Consider the following 7,126-nt stretch of genomic DNA (forward strand, 5'->3'; position numbering starts at 1 on the left):
CAGACTCACCGCTGAGCAGGGAGCCTGACGTGGGACTCGGATCCCAGGACCCTGGGATCATGACCTGAGCCGAAGGCAGACGCTCGACCTACTGAGCCACCCAGGCGTCCCGCACGTGAATATTTTCAACATCTTTTGTCATCAAGGAAATGCAAGTGAAACTACAATAAGATGCCAATCTACATTCACTAGAAGAGCTCAAACTAAGAGATTTATGATAACAAACACCGGCAAAGATGCAGAGAAGCTGGTGGAAAAGCAGAATGGTACAATCATTTGGGAAAACAACTTGGCAGCTTCTTACAACGTTAAGGATCTAGCAATTCCACTCCTAGATTTTTATCCAAAGATTTGTACATGGTTGGTCATAGCAGCTTTATTCATAGTAGCCAGACATGGAAATGACTGAAATGCCCCACAGCAGGTGAACGGATAAACCCACTGCGATCGTCATGTGATGGAATACTACTTAGTCATAAAAAGCAACACACTAACCCTACACACGGCCGCATGACGGATCTCAAAACCACCGTGCTGAGCAAAAGAAGCCAAACACAAAAGAATACACTCTATGATGAAAACTCCGGGAAAGACTGTTAGGACCATGGGTGGGAGGTCGGAATCGCTAGAGAAGGGCACAGGGAAACTTTTAGGGTAACAGAAATGTTTTATGCCTTGTTGTAGCAGTGGTCATATGGTACGTACATTTGTCAAAACTCCTAAAATTGTTAGGTTGTGATCTCGGGGTGGTGAGATCCAGCCCCACCTCAGTTCACAGTGTCATCGTCCATCGCTGCAAAAGCCTATAAACAGCCCCGATTTCTGTCCATGGGACCGTGACACACACACAGAAGACGAGGGTCCCTCGGCCTTGTTCTCAGACCACAAGGTAGTTCAGTTGAAAAATTAACAATAAGGTGATAAAAAATGCCTTGGGAGACTAAAATACTGTTTGCTGGCTACACAGTGAAGGTGTGGTGTTTCTCAGCAGGGACACTCCCTTGTCTGGGCAGGACGATTGTGGCCCCAAACCGCCCAGCATGCAGCCTCAGCAGCTGCCCTGATATCCCAAGTCCTGGTGACGACAGGAAAAGCCCACACAGATTTCCCGAATGTGCCGCCCCTGGTGAGAACCAAGCCCGCCACAGCCCTCGCCGCTCAGGATGAGATCCACATTCCGATAGGACCCCAAGGCCTCTGCTGCCCACCCTCCCCCGGCCTCCCACTCACACACGCTAGCTGCACCTACTCCCTCCGCTCCAGGTCCTGGCATGGCCCCAGTCCTGTGCACACTTGACCTTCCTTTAACCTGGATGGCTCCTCCTGACCCATGACATCGAGAGATAGTGAGAAGTCATCCCCTGGGAGGCTTCCCCGACCCCCACCAGCCAGGCCCCCTCCCGCACAGCCCTTGCCCGCCGCGGGGTGGCTTCCTGTCCGTTGGTCCGTTGGTCCGTGCATCCGACTCCATTGTAATTCTCTGTAGCGTGCGGGGTACGACCATTGCCACCTCGATGCCCAGATGGCATACGGCACATGCCTGGCGCTCAGTGCATCTAGCGCTCGTTGTGCGGCCCTGCGAGTTACAGAGCACGCGGCATTCCCGAGTCCAACGTGGAGGCACAAGCGGGAGTGGGGAAGACCCCTCGAAGCGTCTGCAACACCTAAAGAAGACAAAGCAGCCCTCCCACAGGTGACTCGCTCACGGACGCCGACCTTCCAGGATGAGTGTTACCTTCTGTGAAAGAAGATGGTGGTTTTTTTCTGCGCCCCCGTTTGGACTCAGGGCGCTACTCCCCTGGTTGAGACCCACATCACCTCCCACTGAACCCCCCGCAGGAGCCTCTCAGTCACTGGCCTCCCATGTCCAGTCTTGAACCAGACAAACACGGGATGACCTCACTCCTAGCTTAAAGCCCTCCATGAGCTGCCCGTGGTCGTGGCCGGCACCAGTCTGAGATGTGGCTGCTACAAGGTCCCAGGGGCCAGCCCTGCCTCCCCCACAGCCGCCCTCGCCCGCACCTTGCTCCCGTGCGCTCACCCGACGGCCGCACGACGGCTTTCCCAAGGCTGGCCACTCTGTCCCCTGAAGACAGTGAGCTGGGGGCATGTGTCCCTAGCCCTTGACACACGAGCTGCTCAGATCGGGGTGCTTGGCCTGAGAAGTGGCCGAGAGGAGGCCCGGGGCACTGGAGGGGACCCCAGCTGCCCTGACGCTCGCTCGCTCACTCCCACCAGCGTCTGACCAAGCGCCTGTCTGGCCTCCTCCTGGCTGTGCCATTTCTAACAGCATTTCCCTTGTCCGTCTGCCCACTCGCCCCTCCACCGTGCCCCCTGGAAGGTCCCACTCCCCCAGCCTCTGTACCCCTCCTTTCCTTCTCCTCCCAGCTTCAGTACCCCACGCCCCTTCCCACCAGGGCCTCCTCCCTCCCAGTCCCGGCCCTGGTGCAGGAACCTCCCCTCAGGATTTCATTCTCCTTCAGGTGCCCCTACCTGCAGGTTTCCAAAGCAGGCCCACGAGCCTCCCCCTTAGCCTGCGTGCTCTGGGAATGGACAAGACCGCTCGGCTGGGTCAGGCACCCCTCCTGTCTTGCCCACACTGTGTGCCTAGGGTTTTGAGCACCTCTGCCCAGAGCTGGGACAGGCCCAGGTCATGGGCTGCTGGATGGACGGGTGAACAGACGGGGGAGCCGGATCAAGGGGGCTGTGGCTCAGGGGAGGAATCGACGGCTTGTGGCCATTAAATGACCAGCCAGAGCCATGCAGCAGGGGAGTCGGGCTGAACAGCCAATAGGACCAAAGACCGGTGAGAAACACGGGGGAGGTGGCCATGCAGACCTTCCGCAGCCACAGATGGCAGGAGCCTAATACATATGCTGGTGGCGTGGCCCACGTGTGCGAAGGGGTTAAGAGGTGCAGACAGTGCAGTGGGAGTGTTTACTGGAAGACCTGCCCTCGGAGGGCGGGGGTGGGGCGGGGCTGGGCCTTGCTGCCCCGTGCCGCAGGTGGTTGGAGTTGGGGAGTTGTGACACCCTGCAGGGCGTGAGCGGGTGTGGCTCAGGATGCAGTGACTCAGCCAGTGTGTTTTGTGGTCTGTTCAGCGGGCGCAATTTTTGCCGTTTTCACATTGCCTGGGACATATTTGCACATAAACAAACCAAACCTGCCTTATGCTCAAATTGTTCCCAAATATATCCATCCCACTGAAACAATGCACACCTGTTTGTTGAGGATTCTCTCGTTCAACCAGCTGCGTGACAACATGACAAGCTAAGGGTCCCAGCTGCACCAGACAAGAGCGCCTCCACTCACCTGCGCCTGAAGCGCAATGTTCGTCCTCCCGAGGCCCAGGGTCCCAGGCTGAAGAGGGTTTCCGGGGCCCTACGGCTCCCCGCAGTGGCCCACGCGCGGTGGCAGAAGAGGCTGACGAGAAGACGCCTCAGGGCGAAGCAGGTGCCCACCACCCCCACCCAGCAAATGAGCTTAATCAAGGAAGGTCTCGTGTCGGGAAACCAGGCCTCCACGGGACGTTCGAAGGAGACCGGGTTTGAGAAGTTCTGTATTTTCGATGCAGCTGAAGGAGGGACAAGAGAAGACGGACGATCCCTCAAGCCAGGCAGAAAGGCTGGCCAACAGCGTCAGCCGGAGAAGACGCTTCCCAGGGGCAAGCCTGTCACTGAGATCTGGCAGGAGTCCAGGCAGGGTCCAGGCAGGCTGAAAAAACTGACCCCGAGTCCAGAGCCCAGGCACCCAGCTGGGGACTAGGCTGCAGGCCCCGGAGCCGGGGCGGCCCCCGGGCCCCGGGAAGGGAGGCGTGAGTGCCACGGGGAGGCTGGGCTCTCGTCCTTCGCCGAACCCGATATCTGACACTCGGCCTGCTGACCTTCCCAGGACAAGCCGGTGTGTGCCGTCGTCTTGAGACCGTCCTGCTCCTGCACATGGTTAGGGCCACCTGTCCTCCGGCAGCACCGGGCTCAGGCAGCTGGAGTCTGGAACCGTGACCAGGTGTCGGGCTCCACGTGCAAGCTCTGGCCTCAGCACTGACCCTCAGGGATCATCGGGCCCTCAAGACAAAGCGAGGGTGGGTGTGGTGACCCCCAGTCCACAGATGACATGGCCCGGCCTGCAGTGACCACCCAGCCACGAGAAGGCAAGCTCCAGAGCGGGCCCAAGACCGGGCCCTCGGCGCCTCCCCACTTCCCTCTGTGTTCTCAGAGAATCCTGATGGAAACTCCTTCTGAAGCATCTAGTTCCGTTGTGCTGAGCGAAGTAAGGGCTGGGGCAAAGGTTGGTTCGGTCATCCACTCAGGAGCCGGGTCTGCCCTGGGCCGTGGGGCCAGCGCTAGCGTCCAGGGCGGAGGCGCAGACTGTGGGCGCGGAAGGAACATGGCGCCCCAAGGAGACCGTGAGGGGTGGGGCAGCGCCTGGGGAGGGGCTGCGGTCCACAAAGGCACGGAGCCCCGGGGGGCCCTGTTGGGGGGCCGGCAGAGGTTGGACTCCTCCTGGGGGCTGAGGGAGCGGGCGGGGTGCACGCGTGGGGTCCACACGCGGGCTCCGCGAGGATGGAAAGTGCTTGCACTGGACTCAGGCGGACCTACACAGGCTGCTCACCTAGGCCTCAGACGGCAGGAGGAAGAAGGGGCCCCGTCACCCCATCGGACAGACGACGGGCTAGATGTACAGACGAGTATAAAGCCATAAGCGGGCCTGTGACCCTTCGATGCTGCCGAGGGGAGGCCCCTGACGCGTGGCTCAGAGCCAAGGTCTGAAGGAGGAGGAATCAACCGAGGGTCAGGGCTGGGGGCGCGGCGGCTCTGCGGTTGAGCCCTGGAGTCTGGGGTCTGGAACCCCGCCACACGCCTCCAGCAACCCCCTTGGGCCTCTGAGTTCCTAGCCAGCAGGCCGGCCCCGCTCTCCCCTCCTGGCCGCCTTCCAAATAATGTTTGTACCTGACAAGCTCCAGGGACCGACAGAGGCCTCCTGGTCTCCCCTCAGCCCTCCATGAGGTGACTATGGGGCCCCTGCGGTTGGTGACCAAGTCACAATCCCAGAAGACTCTGCCTCTAGCCAAGACCTGGAGACATTTTCCCTGCGGCCCCTGTTCCCGGCTCCGGCTGGCAGGGCCCTGGGCCACCAGCAGATGTGTCTGCTCTGTCCCAGGGCCATCCGCAGTCCTAAGGGCACTCCGTCAGGAGGGGACAGCGGCCCTGCACAAGCCCAGGGGCACACGCTCAGACACTCAGCAGCCCAGTCAGCACCTGGCTGTTTCTACGGCTAGGCAACATAGCTTCTCCAGCTTCCCCATGAGAATTCTTCTAGAAAAAAACATTTTTAAAAAGGTCGAATAAAAATGCGTTCATGTATTTACCCAGCACCTATGACGAGCCAGGGCCGGTGCCGGACGCTAGGCTGCAGAGCGGGGTACGCTGTGGCCCTCACCCTCTCCCGGGACACCACCCGGACTCCTCGCTGAGCAGAGCCCAGATCCCGTGGGGGGGCCGCCGTGGCAGAGGCTGCACCAGAAGGGGTGAGGCTGGAGGCAGGAAGAGCAGGCCAGACACTAGGCTGCCTGCACCAAGCCCCGAGCCTGAGAGCTGGAAAGGTAGGAAGCCTGGACTGGCCACGGAGGCCCAGGGGCCCCGGGGGGAAACCCGGCGCTGGACACGGAGGGCGGTGGGAGGTGGTGGCTCGAACCATCCCAGGGACTGTTACAACAGTGCTCGGCACACAGGGAGCGCCCACGAAGAGCGGCCACGGCCGCTTCGTTGTCTGAAGTGAAGGAGACCGGAGGGAGGGGAGGTGCCCACGGCGGCAGCCTGGGCAGATCCCTCCCGGAGCTCCTGGCCAGCCACAGGATGCGGCCCGACGTTGTAAATGGGTAGGGGGCAGTGTGGACGCGACGGCACAGCCAGGATTGCCAGGCCAGGCACTGGCCGGGGTCTGACTCCCACACCCCGAGGGGCGGCACACACAGCAGAAGGGCTGGGGGCAGCAGGTTCCCGGCTGAAGGTCCCTGTTCTTTAAAAACTTTTTGCCTTTTACGGGGAAACTTACAAAGAATCCCAAGCCAAGAAGGGAACAAAGATCCCTAGAGGGCTCGCCAAGCTGGTGTGCTGAGCTGAATCTCGGAAAGCAAATGCAAATGCGGACAAAGTGTGCAAAGCCAGTGACCTGAAACCAGAAGTGGGGACGCCTGACTCAGCATAAGCAAGTGGGGACACTGAAGATGTGTGTGCAGTGAATTCCTAATGAGCCCATGAGGGATGCAGACCGAACCCTGCGTGGGGTCAGGAAGTGAGGCCGGTGTCCCATTGCTCAGACGGAAGAGCAGGGAGAGGGCAGGGGAGACAGCCCATCACCTCTCAGTCCCCAACTCCCACTCCCCAAACACATCATCCAAGGTCGTGTGGATAAAGCTTTGGGTGAAGCTCTTGCTCTCTGCAAACTCTTGCTCTGTCCCCAAACCCAAGTCCAATAGATCTGGGCACCAAAGGACACTCGCATACTCAATAGAACGACCAAAAGTTAAGAAAATTGGAACAAAGGAGGCTGGGTGGCTCCATCGGTGAAGCGTCTGCCCTCAGCTCAGGTCATGATCCTGGGGTCCTGGGATCGAGCCCCACGTTGGGCTCCCTGCTCCTTGGGGAGCTTTGCTCCCCCTGCTTGTGCTCTCTCTCTAACAAATAAATAAAATCTTTAAAAAAAAAAATTGGAATGAAGAGGAAATGAGTGGGCCAGGGGCAGGTGAGGCCAGGGCAGGTGAGGTCGGGGCAGGTGAGGTGGGGGCAGGTGAGGCCAGGAGCAGGTGAGGCCGGGAGCAGGTGAGGTCGGGACAGGTGAGGTCGGGACAGGTGAGGTCGGGAGCAGGTGAGGCCGGGAGCAGGTGAGGTCGGGGCAGGTGAGGCCGGGAGCAGGTGAGGTCGGGGCAGGTGAGGCCGGGAGCAGGTGAGGTCGGGGCAGGTGAGGTCGGAGCAGGTGAGGTCGGGGCAGGTGAGGTCGGAGCACGTGAGGTCGGGGCAGGTGAGGTCGGGGCAGGTGAGGTCGGAGCACGTGAGGTCGGGGCAGGTGAGGTCGGAGCAGGTGAGGTCGGGGCAGGTGAGGTCGGGGCAGGTGAGGTCGGGGCAGG

The sequence above is a fragment of the Mirounga leonina genome, unplaced genomic scaffold, assembly GCF_011800145.1.
Source record: "Mirounga leonina isolate KUSES-001 unplaced genomic scaffold, KU_Mleo_1.0 Mir_165, whole genome shotgun sequence".
Lineage (NCBI taxonomy): Eukaryota > Metazoa > Chordata > Mammalia > Carnivora > Phocidae > Mirounga > Mirounga leonina.